This window comes from Vanacampus margaritifer, chromosome 4 (assembly GCF_051991255.1).
Source record: "Vanacampus margaritifer isolate UIUO_Vmar chromosome 4, RoL_Vmar_1.0, whole genome shotgun sequence".
In the NCBI taxonomy this organism is placed as follows: domain Eukaryota; kingdom Metazoa; phylum Chordata; class Actinopteri; order Syngnathiformes; family Syngnathidae; genus Vanacampus; species Vanacampus margaritifer.
The window spans coordinates 15,897,559-15,915,237 of NC_135435.1; the positions used below are offsets into that span (position 1 = coordinate 15,897,559).

Genomic DNA, 17,679 nt, shown 5'->3' on the forward strand with positions numbered 1-17,679 from the left:
TCCGCTCACAACAGTCCGGTCAGTTTAAACTCACGTGCGACGCAAATGCGCCAAGCGGCATAATTCATAGCTCTTCAGCCTTACTGGATAGGCCATAGGCTGAGACTCTTAAAGCCGTGGGGACGCCATCTTGGGACTCCCAAGAAATGTATCTTGGCGTACGCATTTGGCTGCAAAATGCCTTCATGTGTAAACTGCACAAATCGCCAGTTTAAAGGCTGTGGACGAACATTTCACCTGTAAGTAAGATTGAAATTGAAAAAAATTGAAAGGTGAAAGAAAAAGATGAAAGAAACAGAGGGCATTTGTTATACATAGTACCCAGGCTCATACTTTATATTTTATTATTCAAATTTTTTTTTTCACTTTGTTAAAATAAACCTAAAGTTAAGTTGGAGCTTTTCAAGTTCTGAAACTATATTAAATTTTTTACTTATTTGTGTGCTGTACTTGTTTTAAAAGGCAAAAACGTTTTTATTTTTTTTTCAGTTATTTATTGTTGTTAAAAATAAACATTTTCAAAGAATGCACCACCAATTTAGTTAACTCTTTATGCACGTCACAAACTTAATAGTTGTCAAGATTAGTGTTCTAGTGACAATTTAGGTTGAAATGTTTCATGGCTGATAACGTCTCAAAGCATATTAGGCAGATACGTTTCTCTTTAAATCCGGTGAACATATAATCTGCTCCCTATTTTACTTCAAAGACAGCATTTTTTTTTTTTTTGCCAAACTTAGTCCTGACTTCTGACTTCCAGGAACGACTCTCCCTTCTTCTCTGGTGGTGGTGAACTACATTCTTGGGTTTGGCAGCGCTCTTGAGTGATGTCTGCCATCTAGCGATGAATATTGTTATTACATCTTGAAACTGCTCCGCTCCAGAATTTTTTTTACATTTTACATGCTGCCAGATGCCTATTCCTGGTTTAAAAAAGTGCAGGTTCCACATAAATTAAGCTGCTTTGACTTTTACTACCATCAAAATTTACTACACCATCTCTTACTTTCTCAAATTTAAATTGTTTGAGCAACTTTTTAGTATGTTGTTTGTTTTTGTTTTTTGTTTTTTTTTGTTTTGTTTTTTTTTTGGGGGGGGGGTTGTTAATAAATGAATGGACTTCTTGGCTGTCAAAGACACAGCACTCGCTCCCTGTTCAGAGTCACAGAGCGGTCTGTCACTGTGCCTGTGAAAGCCAGATAACCCTTTGATGGAGAGTACGGGTGCTTATTGTTGTCTGCAGCCTCCACCTTGCCTCAAACACATATGAAGATTTATTGAAGGAGCGGGCCGAGCAGCAGGAGCCCGCAGAAACGTGACGAGCTACAACGGCAACGGGAAAAGGGGGCAAGGAGGAGAAGACGGGGAGACGCACAGGTGGCGGGGAGGACTCCTGTGACCTGCCTGTGGAGGACACAATGCTCCTGGTAGAGATGACCGCGATTATCTGACTATTAAAAGAAGGACAAATGATGGTAGAAGTGCTCTCGTTGCTTGTCCTCCTTTGCAACAAAGGAGCAGCAAGTATCACACGAGTCGGAGGAGGAGAAAGAGACGAGCTGAAGTTGAAGAGTAAAGTTACTTTCAAGGCGGTTTGGAAAGAGATGATGTTTTGGAATACAAGAGACAAATGTGTTGACCTTAAGCAACAGAATTGTTAAAAAAAAAAAAAAAGGATTTATCAGGGACTTATGTAGTTTCATGGATAAAACATGCAACATGTTCACAATTCTACAAGACTGCACTTAAAAAAAATTGAAAATATGAGGGAACATTTTTAAACTAAAATGCTAATGTACATTAAGAACATGCAATACAAAAAAAAGTTAATGACAATAATTTCATTTTTACTGAATAAAAGGAGTCATTATCACTATAAAGTAAGTGCCTTTGAGGCTTTTTAATTTCACCCTCAAAAAAGTTGAGATTTTCCATTGTATGTCATTGTTGAAATGCACATCCATACATCCATTTTCTTAACCGCTTGTCCTCGCAAGGGTCGCTGTGAAATGCTCGTGTAATGCATTCAAAGTATGTGAGCTTGCACACTGGGTGGACATATTTGGCTAATGTTAGCATTTATGTATGAGCACATTGATACAAATACATTTAAAATTTCTGTTGGATTTTTTTTTTTTTAATCAGGTGATAGTCCACTAAAACAGAGTGGACGTGTTAAGATTGACACCATTCAAATACACAAATAAAATGATGACAATTTTATAACTTATGTGTAAATAATATTTATTTTAAAACTCTCTGCTGTTTTAGCCTCCATTGACAAGAGGCAAAAAAAAAAAAAGACGTTTTCTTATTAAACGGTCAGCTACCACATAATTACAGGGTGGACAGCAATTTGAAGGACACATGCAAAATGTTTAATATTATCATGAAAATAGAATACACTTGATCAGAATGACTCATTTGATCAAATACTGTGTTGAGAACAATAAAACAAGCACTTACTTACCGTATGAAAATGTTTGGCCACTTACAATAAGGCCTCTGAGTCTTAATATGTTTGCTACATTTTTATTATGATAGGGATTCTGACACCAAAGGCACTTTATAGCGATATTAACTCAGATCAACATTACTAGACAAACTCTTTTCTTCAATAAAGACATAAACCTAAAAAAAATCAAATATTCAAGCAATATTACTAAAATCAAGTCATAATATTATGTCAGTAAATATATAGTTATTTCTACACTTGCCACATGACTTTTGAAAATGTGCTAACCAATACATTGCTCACAAGAAAAATACACATTAACGAATTCCATATGAATGAAAGAATAATGACGCTTATGCACAGAATTTTAGGTGTCAGCTGAATATTAAATGCTTCTTTCTACACCTGCAAGTGAAGCCAAGTATCAAGTATCTACATTTACACAACTAAGCATATTTTCAGTGGCCACCTGTGTATTCCGTTTGGGTATGGCTTCAAAATACAAAAAAAAAAGTGTTGTTACTGACTGAAGAAAAGTATGTGAGAGCAAGCAGACAGGAGAGAAAAGAGATTTCAGAGAAAGCTGGCCAGCGACTCATAGTGCCCTCTTCTGATCACATGCTGAACGGTGCAAAACAATGTGAAGCACCTGCAACAGTAAACCTCCCTGCTCGCTCTTTTATAATACGGCAGAATAAACGTTTACAACAAAATACACAGTCAAATCATTGCACAAAAGACTATTGGAGAGATGGTTAAAATGACGGTCTAAACAATCAAAATGCATTGTTGTCTTTTAAAGTCCCGCTGTGGAATAATGCGCAAAACCTGTTTTCGAAGAAGACTGACGCCAACAAATAAAACAAGATCGCAACCGTCTTCTGTTTGTGTGATCTGTCATTATATGTTAAAAGGTCAAGACTGCTTTGCCGCTCAAGTCACACGACCAATTCAATTTGAACACTTATTGCATAGATTATATATATAGTATATGTATCTGTATGTATTATTTTATTTCATTTTGGTTGTTCTCAAAGTCCCTAATTGGTTTGACGTAATGGCCACAATTACATGTCAGAACAGCTGAGAGGTCGAAGGCATTGCTTTTAGGTCGCAGTTTCCCCTGGAGGCGTCGGTCTCAAAGCATATCCTACTCCATTCCATGAATACCCCCCCCCCCCCCCCGCCCCCCCTCCCAATGTGTTGTTTAGGTGTTGAATGAAATCCATTTTATTGGCGAAGAAGTGTTGCCAATCAATGACTTTGTTTGAGGAGCAACTTTCTAATTTTAAGAATTTTTTTTTTTTTGCAGGTTCATCTCAGGTAGCTGAAGCAAGAGTTTTATTAAACATAAAAAATATGACAATATAATGAATGAACAATTGTTTGTAAAATTCGGATAGGCATAGCAACAAACTGCATTATCTTATCTAGAATTATTTTCACTGGGGCAACTCCACAAAAATACATTTTAAGTTGAAATGTAGTCTTTCTGAATGGGCTGTATGGTATTTTAGCAAGGCAAAATTGATTTAAAAAATAAAATTTTATAAAATAAAAAGCTACTGTATTGTAATTTTGCAAACATTTATTGTGCAGGCCTCAAAAGTCTAAATCAAAACTCAAGACTCTTATCTGAATATACTATAAATATATTTCTACACTTTGAAGCTAATACGAAACTCTTCCTGTCTGACGTGCCGTAATGAAACATAGTTCTCTTACGATTTATGTTTCTAGTCCTGTTAAGCTTTCTTCTGTATCAATTTCTCTCGAGACACTTATTAAATTGCCTGCTACTTTGCTGTTCAAGATAGGATATGCTCCACTTTAACGCAGTTTCAGCCATAATTCTGTGAAAAGTGTACACGCTCACTCAATTACTTTATTCTGGTGTTAAACAATAATGTGTCAATCTTAAATTAGCTTAGCAATTAACATGACATCTCTGTCTTTCCTTGTGATCCCGTCATGAAAACGATACTTATCGCTACTGATCGATTATTCGCAGCCGTGGAGGCGATGATTTCTGATTTAATTGATCCACAACGGGTTTAGCCAAACTAGCTAGCCAGCTAGCTTATTGCTAGCTAGCTGGTGCGGCGTAAATAGCACTGAGCTTCCCTCGACTTCATATTACTCACTCAGAGGTGATGTGAGTGCCATTCGGCTTTTCACTTACCAGGAAAAAGCTTGATTACAAATCTGTGATTCTCAAGTTGCTATTCAATGTGTTTTGATAAGGCGCAAGATGCTAATTTTGACGAGTAGACTGCGATGCTAAATGAGTCATTTCGAGCTTTGGATTACATACAGTACATATGGAGTCTACAACCCGTAAGAGGGCTATCTCGTCTGAAGAAACGAATGGCAACCAGACATCTGGCTATATAACGATAACCCATTTTTAAATCCACCTTTGATTACCTGGTTTTATTAAAACTGGATCCAAAGAGACCCGTTCCCCGTTTGAATTTAATGAAGGTTGTGCTGTCTGTCTGACAGAAGGCTTTTGATTTATACAATGATATTAAATTAAACAAGAGTGGCAGCCAGGTAAGCAGCAGAGAGCAAGACCGCGGATCTTGGCCCCACACCAGGTACATCTCGCCTTCTTCCGAACCCCCAACCCCCATCTGCTCCCCTCGCTTACAAGAGCCAAGGACACATGCTGCGTGGCACCCCTCTCTCATATCTCCTCCTCCTCTTCCTCCTCCTCTCATACCTCTTCCATTATTCATACTAAAATACAAGTGATGTAAAGATGAATAATAAATGCAGTCAACACAAAATAAAAGTTGGCAGGCCAGCGTTGTCAGGATGGTCACTTGGCAGAAATGAAGAAAAACATAGTTAGCCTAATAGCATAATTGCCTAAGTCAGTAGTTCTTAACCTGGGTTCGATTGAGCCCCATGAGTTCGGTGACTTAATCCGAGTGGTTCGGCGGAGGTCAGGAGACACGCTCGACTATCTGTGCTGCTGGAATTTGGTGCACTCAGTAGTCGACTTGTGGCTGTTGTGATGGTACATTGTGTGATTTCTTTATTATTGTAATTCCTTCATACTGTGTCGAGCAAGAAAAGAAAGTGGTTGACGAATATGTGCAATAAGCCAAATTTGCAGTATTTGTTGATGCAAAGAACTAGCCTAAATGCAGTTAGGAAACTCCATCCAGAGTAAGCTTTACAGCCAAACAGCTGTCGTACCAAAGCACATGTCCAAAAATCACAATCCTGATCAGAAGAGGCGCATTAGACAACTTGAAAGAACAAAGAATCACGGCTGTTTCTCAAGACAGTCAGGTGGAAGGGAGGGGCGCTTGAGTTTTTCTGCTCAAATGCTGCTCTTGTTTGAGAAGCCACCGAGACGAAAAAGAGCAGAAGAGCATATTGTCTTGTGCCATGCAGAGAATTTTTTATTTTTTTTTAAAGAAAGACGGAGAAAACTGATTTCAGGTCCTCTTTGAGATGATTAGATCGGTGCTTCTTTTCTTCCAATGTGTTGTGTTTAAATGCTGTCGTTTATTGCCAGCATTTCAGACAGCATGAATCAAAACGTCCTTGATGTTTGCTTAGCGATTAATATTGTGTACATTTGTCATGTGTGGCGTCTGGCAATTAATATGGGATCCGTGTGCCGAATGTCTGCCTGAATATCTAATATAAAAGAAAAATGGGTGAGGATTGCATTTTGTTTTTAATGTTTTGCTCGAGCGGAGCACTGCTGTCACGCCTGCCTTTTTTTTTCTTCTGGATGTCAGACAAAAAGAAAGGCAAGATGGGAGGGATCCTGGAGGATGGGGGCGGGGGGCGGGGGGGCTACTGACATGCACTTGTCTCCAATCTCTTCGAATCCATTGCACAATTCATCTGCTTTGTCTCTAATGCCACGACTGAGGACAATCAGACCAGACGCCCATTAGATTCCTCATACTGCACCCCCCCCCCCCCCACCATGCAGACCCCTCCCTTACACCTTCCAACACCTTTTTTTCCCCCATGTGACATGCTGACTGAACGAGAAGTAAGACAATTCACCAAAGCGCCAGAGCCCCCCCCCCCCCTCCCAAAAAAAAACAGGGGTATGTCAGGAAGGCAACCACATCAAAAGCATGTTGTCATGGTGATATACTACGGTCAACAAATCACACACCAATGCAGAGGGAGCCAAAAAATACAGCAAATATGCACACACAGGCCTTTATGTGGCTAGATTGGCTTAAAAAATAAATCCAGGTAAAGTTTAAGTGGAAAAGGGATACTTGCATTCTAATTTTTAAAAATATGGTGACAGCAGTGACAGTTTACATTATTATTTTTTAAACTAAAATACCCCCCCCCCCCCACACACACACACACACACAAAAATAAGGTGTACTCACTGTCAAATATTTTTGGAATCGATTATTCTATCGATTATTCAGTTGAATAATCAAATCAGATAAATTTTGATTTTGCATTCAAGTGTATTACCAAAGCATTGTTTTCCCTAATTACTGTTTACTAATCAATGATTGTTGTTTATTTTGTTTTGTTTAGTGATTAAAAAAAGGGGTTGATGTTATACTCACCAACCTTTTTAAAACTGATTTAGTTACCGGTTTGGTCATTGTTTTCCAAGTTGAAAACAAATGTTTGCAAATGTCCTAATCTGATTAAACACAAAAGATAATTAGTCTGCTTTCATGAAGGAGTACAGAAATCAGTTAATAATTGTTGAGCGACTGAAGTCAGAGCAATTTGTGCAATTTAAAGTACAAAAAAAATGCTCCAATTACTGCATTATTGAAATTGTTGTAGATTAATTTGATAATCGATTACCTGTTGATTAATCAATTAATTCTGATAGCTCTAGGTACATTGCAATTGTTAAAATGGTGAATGGCAGCAGTTTTAGGTTGCACAAATGTTTTCTTGGATTACTGCAATATTGCATACGTTATATGTGTAACTACTTTCTGTATTTTTGCATTTATGTCCTTAATGCATGTTTTGTTTTTTGCTTCTAAACATAATTGACAGATTCAAATTCAGACTACAGAAATCCAAAAAGTTTTTGAACTATTCAGCATTGCTATGAAAATAGAGCATATTGCTTGTGGATGCCCAGCAAAGCTGCCAAAATGCTTCCTCTTTGAAGGTCATGTGACCGCAATGCCCATCCACAGAAGCCGTTCGTCAGCCAATAGCGTCAACAGACAGAAAAAGAAGAAGTCTTCCTGGAACGCTTGGCATTTCGATGATCTGCTCGCAAAAAGGAGCAGTGAGAACGAATGAAGGGAGGAGGGAAAAAAAAAGAAGATCTAAAATGTGCTCCTTCACCTCACTTGTTCAGGACGCTGGCAGCACTTGACTTCAGCTTTTGAGCAGAACTGCACCAGAGCTCGAGTCTCGTACAAGAGGATCCTCCATCCCAACGGCTTGCTAGGGTCACTTTATTGAGGTTACTCTGCTGTGCACTACATAAAAAGGGGGGAGATTGAGGGATATTAATGGTAAATGTGGCGTAGCTGCGGCATTAAAACCCCTTCTTTGTCCTCCCTTTTTGCTTTGTTTGGCCAGCAGAGCTGAAGGCTTAGGGATAAAGGTAGCGCTGGAATCATGAGACAGGGATAAAAGCCAGAGAGAGATAGCGAGCTCGGACCAAACGACAGAGCAGTGGATAATTAAAACACCCAGGGCCCCTCAAGTTCCCCCATCCATCCATCTCCGCTTTCCCCTCTTAAAAACACACATTCTTACATGCTCACAAAGAAAAAATAACATACAGGCCGACACATATGTACACTCTCGTAGTTCTTACAGTGGCTCCCTGCTTTATAAAAATCCGCAGAAGCGGAAGTGCGCATATCTCCCGCTGCTGGCTTCTGTTTATTTTTCATTTGTACATTTTTAAGGATCATGAAAGACTATTGTTTTTATCTGATTACTCCCAGACTGGCTGCCTCCGCTGCCTCAAAATGGCCCACAAGCATCAACCATATGGACGTTTTCATTTTTCAAAATGCACCTTGTAATGTATTTACTTCAGATTACATTCTTTTCATCAAATTCAACTGCGTACGCTAAAATATAGATGCAAGCAAAATACGATGAAAATACAAGTCATTAGCAATTACATGACAAAAATACAAACTCAGTAGTAAATCCTCAAACAAGACATTAAGAAGTACCTCTAAGAAATTAAATCTTTTTTTTTTTTTTTTAAATCAGTATGAAAAATAATCTCTGTACATTATGCAGGAGCCGTGTTTATGTCTGTCTAGTCCAGCTATCAGGCCACACTGCCCTCTGTTGGTGGCCATGCATCAAAGCAGCTTCAAACCTTACACAACAACAGTTCACATTTTCACTACTCCTGTCATTTAGACAATTTAAAAGACAATTTTTTTTTTATCCCCACTTACGCCTGTGCACAGTCCTATTTCCAATACTTGATGAAGTGTGGGTGACTAGCGGGCTCACATATGTCGCTGGTGTGGTCAATGACCTCGCGTGGGAGAGCGGCGCAGCGCCATATGAGAAGCTGGTGAAAAAGGACGTGTTAAAGCAGCATGTTGATGGGGGAATAGCAGCTAAAAGGATCTCCGCACTTTGCCCACACTGAAGTCATTACCAGCGGCCCTTTGATTTGCACATGCATAAAGCTCAGGTTGTGAGAGGGCCCCATGTGCTGCTCGGGAGGAGCGCGTTTTCCACCGCGGTCTTCATGTGGTGTTAATGTCCGCGCGAGTCAGGGCCAGATCAGGGAAGGGGGGAAAAAAAGGGGGCAAAGTACTTGCTCAGATGTTTTTTTCGAAAATGATTAAAAGATCTGTACATACATATTCTTCTTTTATCAAGTATATTGGTTACTAAACAAGCATTCAGCGCGGATGTGCCGACAGTGAAGGGACAATCGGTGCAGGAGGTGTCTGCGTTCTGCATGATTAAGATTCGGTTGGCTACAGCCAAAAGGGGGGGCAAGCGGAGGTCAAGGGGCGTGAGAAAAACAATCACCTGCTGTTCACTTAACCGCTTGGTCAACACCGAGCGGGGCAGACTCTTTGGCTCGATGCATGTGTGTGTGTGTGTGTCACATAGGTGGTGGTTGGAAACAGATGGCAGTGATTAGTAAGATCTCCATACGTCTATATCATTTTTTAATTATTGACCTTTTTTGTGCATTTAGCTGCTTCAAAACTTAAACTGAATTAGGAATAGACCGATTATCATCCGGGAGATTATCAGCACTAATATTGAGCACTTTGACAAGTATTGGCATCTGCTTTTTTTTTTTTTAATCTAATGGCTGATAATTGATCAATTAAGAACAGTGAACTTCAGTGAAGTATTTCTTTAAATGTTCTATTAATTTTAAAAGAGATGCTAGAGATCATGGGAACTTTCGGCACATTCTGTTTTTGTTTGAAATAAAAACCAACATAAGTGAAAATTGAGTATTTCAGATATGTTAAAATTTTGAAAAACTTTATTTACTGTCTAAAACAATAGAGAGCAAATTTACTTGTTGGAAGTTTTCCTTTAACTTTTTAAGACATAATGATGCTAACCTTTAGAATTTGATGTCAAATATGTCAATTGTCTAAGAAAAGAAAAACAACAATTTGCAAATCTGAAAATATCTTCACTAAACATGTACTGAAAGACATTTAAAAAATAATTGTTAATAAATGCAGTCTGTATTTTATTTATTTTTTACATCAATATTGTCCCTTTTAGTGAAAGTCAATATCGGTTATCGAGCTCCTTGACAACTAATAATCAGTATCCGCCCCCCAAAAAAAGAAAAAAAACATATTGGTATATCTCTAAATTTGTATTTTTTCTGATATAAAGGGACAAGTGACATGCATATGCTAGCCTAATAACATAGTGGCATAGTTATATTCAAACATTTTCAGTTTATTTTTTATTTTTTTATTGATATTAAAACAGCAAATCAAAAAATGACTTAGTCTAAATATACAGTATTTAGAGTTTAATACCCAAATATTCAAAATTTGTTTGTTTGAGATTCAGAAACTTGTGATGCATCAGACTCCAAAATAATTGTGAAAGAATCGGTAGAGTTGCTCCCTTCACACCTGACTTCGGCAGAGGGTTAACGTCAGCGGGACCGGATCCGACAGCTTTAGTCTCCAGAACAGCCAGCTTACACAGATAAGTGGGCCAGGCCGGATAAGCCTCACTCAAGTATTCTATTATGGTGCCAATTACCCCTGGGTAAATAATATAACTACTGTATGTGGAAAAAACTACAAACAAGTTAAAAAATATATACTGTATATATCCTGTATATACACACATACAGTATAACCTATTGTAGATCTTTTCAATTGAAAGCACATGTAAATGTATTTGTTTCAATGTTGACCAAGTGGTGGTCACTTGAAGCCTGCTTGCCGTCCAGGCCCAAGCAAGCCTCCCGTCGCAGACTCCCACAAAGCTGGTTCTCTAATGGGGACAAATTGGCAATGTCTGTACGGGCTGGTGCTGTGTACCAGGAGCTGTGAATTGATAGTGATGCCTAATGATCCCCCTGGGTAGATCAATACCAATAATCCCCTTTCCCACCTATCCTCGTCATTGACTATAGTGAAACTGGAGGAGCAGCACAGGGGAAAGTGCGGGCCTGAGCGACGGGGTCAAAAGTTCAAGGGCCACAACTGTCACAAAATGCACATGAACTTGTGTTTTTGCCAAGCAGGGAGATGAAAGCAAAAGTGTTAATTAAAAATAGTGCTGTCAAACATAAAGCGTTAATTGATTAGTTAATCACAAAAAATTATCGCATTAATCATGAATTAACGAAGATTAATCGCACTAATAATTTTGACCTTAGATTAGCCTTTAGCGTGACAGCGGGTGGCTGTTTGAGCAATAAACATAATTTCATGCATTAAAGTCAAGCATTTAACGAATGTTTGCGTATCACATTTAGAATATTTGTTCATGTCAAAATATCGGGGTATTTTTTTTTTTTTTTCATTTTAAATTATGCAAGTAATTAACTCATTCACTGCCATTGACGGCTATAGACGTCAAAAATTCATTTGAACTATTTATATTAGTTTAACATTTTTTTCCACTTTTGCTAACAAGAGTATGAAAACCTCGATTTTTTTTATTGTACATTCATAACAGATATACAATTTGTGATTAATCATTAGTTATGTGATGAAGTCATGTGAATAATTACAATTTTAAAAAATGTAATCGCCTGACACCTCTAATTAAAAAAATTTTTTATTAAAAATAAGGGGCGTCAGACGATTAAAATGTGTATTTGTAATTAATCTCATGACTTCAATAGTTGACTCACGATTAATCACAAATTTTATATCTGTTATAAATGTACAATAAAAAAAATTCTAGGTTTTCATAAAAAATGGAATGAGTTAACTGATTAGAAAAAGAGGAGGATGAGCATGTGGAGTGGGTCAAAAAATGTTGAAAACGTCCTCATAACATTAAATGCCAAAAGAATTAACACATAACCGGTGCTCTTCAAATTTGGCCGGGAAAAAATGTTGGTAAAAAAGCCTTTTTTACTAAGCGATTAATCGTGATTAATCAAAATTCTAAAATGTGATTAATCTAATTAAAAAAATTAATCGTTTGACAACTCTAATTAAAAAACAAATCAACTAATTGTGTGAATGCAGAAAGCTCAATTCTGATTCTTTATTCTGCGTATTTTTCATAATTTTTTGACCTCATTCAACTCTGACATCATCCGATTTACATCGTTCTAATTTCAATATACTTCAAAAATTCACGCCAACCAGACTCATATTTGTCTCATTCCGCTTATGTACACTTTTCGCACAATTTTTTGTTTAGTATAAAAAAAATCTGCCATTCATTTTTAATGGAATAGACATTCAACTTTCTCAGTCAGCATTACACTCCCTTAAATACATCATCATCATCATCATCCCAAAGTGTTTGATACTGCCCAGTGGCTAAGTTGGTCACCCGAGACCAAGGGGTTAGCGGTTCGAATCCCATCTCTGACTGTACATTGCAAATGTATCCAAGGACATCATACTGTATATAGCTAATGAAAATCATACATTGAAATGCATTATGATTTCACTTAAATGTATGAATGCTTAACCCCCCCAGTCAGCTTCAACGATAGCATTCAGTCTTTCTCAAGTCTTCAATAGCTCAGTGGTTAAAGCAAAAGACTAGCCCGTGGGAGACCAGGGTTTGTATCAGTTGGAGCAGATTTTAGTCCAAGTTCAATTTCATATAATAATCCTTGTCCAATTAATAAATATCTATTATATTAAATGTCATTTCACATTATAATTATAATAAAGCATTCCGCATTATTCCACATGCATTGAAATAATTTTCAGCATTCACAGGCAATTTCTCCAGAAATTGAACATGTCTGGTTTATGTTATGTATGTCACATTTCAAATTATGAAATGAATTATCTTCTTGACTTTGCTAATATTGGAAGAAAACATTTTCAGAGTAAAAATTTTAATCGAAGGACGTGTCCACTAGTGCAAGAGTGAGATGAAGCGTGGCGTCCCTATGGACCTTAGCGTGCGTGTGTGCGTGTGAATGCGTTGTGTGCGTGTCCGTGAGCTCTGCAGTCATAAAGCCTCACATCACCCCCTCGAACCCCATGGTCAGCAGCTGATTACTCCCACCAAACGCATCCGTACGCTTTATCCCAGCTGTCATAGCGCATAATCATTACAGGCCGCACCGGCCAGCTGACACCACGCGGCCACACCCGCCCGGACGTGGCCGCGGGGCCAGGCTGGGTGGGGGGCAGCAGCCACAAATCAGAAAGCAGAAGAATAAATGAATGCATTTGCTTTTTAAATTCACTATTAGGACCACATGACGTTTTGGTGTCGATCCTTGTTTTTTGCGAATGCGCTACACCTACAAATGTTGATGTTAGTTTTTTTGTTAGAGTTCTATGAATTAATAATAACGCTCCATTAAACGATATGGTGTCATTAACTATTGATATTATGGTCCCAGGTTGATTCAAACATTAAGAGAACTCAAAAAAGGACGACAGAATGGAAGTTTAAAGAAATCAATCTTCTCAACTCGTCTTCTTGATACCCATATTGCAGCTATCCCAAATACTGCACTTGCCTCAAGAGTGTGTGTGCGTGTGAGCGAGAGGGGTCCCATCAAAGGGTGGCTACAGCGATGACAAGGGTGCCACGCTCAAGGTCCTGTCACCCAGTGGGTGTGTTTCTCCATAGCAACTCAGATGTAGCGTCTCACATCTTTTCTGTTTTAGCCCGTGCGTCAATCGATGTTCCGTGTGCTTTTATCCACACCGCGCACGGTCACCGTTTGTTGTTCCAGTCTAAAGGCCATTCATGTAAACATTTTGCCAATGCTACAAGCAAATACATCCTCAAAGCTAGAGGTGTCAACATCAATCGATTAATCAACAATTAGTCGACTACCAATTTAATTGACAACTTCGAGTAATCAATTAGAGCAATGTTTTTAACTTAGAAATGTGCAAATGTTCTGATTTCAGCCTCGTAACAATGACTGCACCAGTAACTGAATCCATTTGAAAAAAGGTTGGTGCCTACAATCAATCCTTTGGCGCTTAATTGTTGTTTAGTTGTTGTTTTTTAATCACTAAACTTTACCAAATAAACAATAAAATTGGGTTCGTAAATAAATTGTAATCGGTAAAAAATAAATGCAAAATACTATTGGATTAATCAATTATAAAAACATTCTATAGTGACAGCCCTACTTTAAAACACAAGAATTGCTATAAAGTAATTTAATCTACAAGCAAGTAAAAAAGACAAAATAAAAAACACTCCACTCACTAAAACAATCCATCTATTTGCACATAGTTGTTATTTTTATAATGTTACAACAATGGCAAAGAATTGCTGCAATTTTGTTACTAATTAAACTGCCTATTGTACACTGCAAGTTGTAAATGATGTAACTTGGAATTGTACAATTGATGACGCTGGTAATCAAAAGGATGATTATGGGAGGGAAAAAATAGCTAAAATATGTAAATACAATTAAACTCCCCGCAAACTCATTTGTAATATAATCAAATCAAGAGGGAAAGGTTATTTCAATCAGCATCTCAGAGACGAGCATCAAAGAAAACATGCCATGCATGTGTGCCCCCCCTGACACCCCCATCCTTGCCTCCCAGGACAACAGAGTGCAGAGCTTAAACAGGAGCTTTTAATTCATTACATCATTATGTCATCTCATCCTAATCTGTGCAATGGCCTCCACTGCTTTGACATGCAAATGGCTTGGAAAAATGTCTGGGGAGGTGAAGAGGGAGGAGGCGAGGCACAAAATAGCAATCATCACATCTTGTCAACGAGTTGAAAATATGCCCTAAAGCACATCTGCCATTTTTTTTTAACCCTCCTCTCTCTGCAACCGTGAGTTGATTCCCTCCGCGTTCCGGGCGGCGCTCGTCTTCCGCCATTTTTGTCAGCGAATGCCCTAAACAAAGCGGTGGCAAGATCACACGGGGAGGCGGCAATCTGTTGAGGATGGGGCTCCCGACGGAGAACGTATAAACAGTAGAACGCGTGGCCGGCCCCCTCCCGTTTACGCGTGCCCCTCATCTGCATATTCACAAAAAAAGGCCCCTCTGGCTTCCCCCTCATCAGTAAACCCCTCCCCGCAACATCATCAGCACACGCCGCTTTCACTCAGGAAAGCCAGCTGACAAAGTGTGCCGAATGGGACCCCACACACAAAAACACACCATTGTACATTTTCACCACACACACAACATACTGGCATAGTAAACAGAGAAATCAGAGAGAGACTTAGTTAGATGTGGCGATGCGAGTATTGGCCGCCCTCATCTAATTTCCATTCCGCCTAGCCCCCCCCCCTTCCCCTCAATCTTCCTCCTCCCCCTCCTCATCCCCCGTCTCCCCCTCCTCTCATCATCAGGTACCTGGTGACGAGCGGCCCGTGATAATCCACAGCCTCTAACCAATCAATCAGCAGCACCGTAATCAGCGGCAGAGAAAAGGGGAGAGAGAGAGAGAGAGAGAGAGAAAAAGAGAGGGAGAGAAAAGAAGCCCCATAACTTACCGCCGGTCGCCTCCAGTCTGCAGAGCACAAGTGGAGAGTTCTGCTCGGGGCTTTTGGCTGCAGCTATGTGGACATGACACCTTTGGGTAATTCTTTTAAAAAAAAAATCACTGCATATAAACATGTAAGCAACATATAAAATAACTCCCCCTCCCTTTTCCTATTTCAGTCCGACTCTACCTTTCTCCCTCTCTTGCTGTCACTCTCTCTCCCTTGCTCCCTATTTGCCTCTCTCCTCCCTCAGTGTGTGCCTGTTGCAATAGTGTGGACATGTACAAGCCATACAGTGGAGATATGTATTGGGAAGCATGTGCAGACCATAAAAAAAAAAAAAGCCTGGCTGGTGTGATAGCCTGCAGATCAGCTGGACCTCGCGAGTCTGTTGGTGGGAGGGAGGAACTGAGGCAAGGGAGGGTCAAAGCTAAATGTTCTACAAAGAACACAGGGACCAAATTCTTTGAATCAAACCCATATTCCCCCATCTCCCTCCCATCGGCTTCTATTCGCTAGCCCCCCGCCCCCTCCCGTCATCCCTCAACCCCATCCCAAACCTCCCTTCTCCTTCCCCGTTTCTGCTCATAGGCATTCCTTCCGCAGACATCCTTTGAGGGGGTTAGTCTTCTCGAGGAAGAGGTAATGCCGCCAAGCAGCCCCATACATTTTGCCTTCAGGGTGAGAGCGCTGAAAAGCCATGCCTGCTATCAACCTTTTTTTTTTAGGCAAAGACAAGAAAAACGTAGTGGTTTTACACACCTTCCCAAAAAGATCTGATGCCGAATTTAGCATAGGATTACACAAAACCTCTCTGGTGCACCTGTGAACAGAACCCAGGTTTCTCCACACTGTGATTCCTCTCCTCCCTTCAGCAAAGGCAGCACACACGCAGCAGCTTGGGCACGGTGCCTAAGTTTAGTTCTACAACAGAGAGCTGCGCCGTGAACGAAATGTAGTCTTCCAGGAGCCTCTCCATGGAGATACTCCTAAAAGAGAACACTCGGTGTATTTGTATCCCTGCCTGCCCGTCCTGTGGTGCTGGGATGTCAATACTTGAGACAGCATGGCGAGGTGCACTCTGGAGGCCTCATGCAGACAAAAACAAGGTGCTGGAGGAGTATTATTGTGACGAAAGGGAAAACGCAGTCTAAATACAAACCTAGTATTGCCCTGATGGGGGAATCTACCTCATGGCATTTCTGCCTCCGTCATCACCTTCAGCATTGGTGATCCTCAGGGCTGCGTGCTAAGCCCCCGTCTATACTCACTATACTCATGACTGCTCATCTCAAAATTCGAACTTTCACTTTGGACAACGCAGCTGTGTTGGGTAAAACACCAACGGGGATAAATCTGCAATGATTGGGTAGGAACACCTGGAGACAACAACTTCAACAGGAAGAAAACCAAGGAGATGATTGTGAACTGTGGGAGGACCAAACATCATCCTCCAACCCTGGAGAAGTTGTGGTAGTGGTCTTCATATTCAAGACCTGGGTCTACACATTCACCAAGCCTGAGCTCAACCTAAAACCGGCTACGAAGGCACACTAGCACCCACCTAAGAAAGGCTTTCTGAGACTATGACCCGCCGCACACTGGAATGGATCATTGCAAAACCAAAATATATATATTTTAGTCTATAGTCTACTTTAGTCTGTTGTCTATTCTGATTAAAATTGTGTTTTTTGGAACATGAATTAAGCAGCAGAATCCATCTGTTTATATGCATCTCAGGAGGCGGCCATTTTGACACTTGTCGACTGAAAATTACATCACAGTAGCTCATTACTCAGGTAACAACCCATCACTGTTCAGCATGTGAACATCACATGACCAAACTCCGAAAACAGATGTAATTAATAAACATGCTATAAAAAGTGACCCACTTATCTGACCATCCTATGATCCTATCTTGTAAATCTGGTCGGGTTAGGGTGTCAAATATGTGGGCTGGAAATGCTTTATAGATTTAAAAGACATTTTTAGAGTCAGCCTCATATAATCAGGTCCAAATGGGTTAAAATACAAAAGTATGGTAGTAAAGCTATGGATATGTTTCTGTGTGCGCACAAATTCTTGTGCCCAGGCATAACAAGTGAAATGAACAAAGTTCCCCTTAAATGTG

The 17,679-nt window shown here is 39.6% G+C and overlaps 1 protein-coding gene across 1 annotated transcript in view; it reads right to left on the minus strand.

The window, feature by feature from the left end:
* zfhx3b (zinc finger homeobox 3b) overlaps window positions 1-15,780 on the minus strand; it is a 346,429-nt gene extending 330,649 nt beyond the window's left edge. The window contains exon 1 of the mRNA XM_077562960.1: window positions 15,558-15,780. The gene's annotated coding sequence lies outside the window, so the exon portion shown is untranslated. The remainder of the gene's footprint in view (window positions 1-15,557) is intronic.
* Between the last annotated feature and the right edge of the window lie 1,899 nt (window positions 15,781-17,679).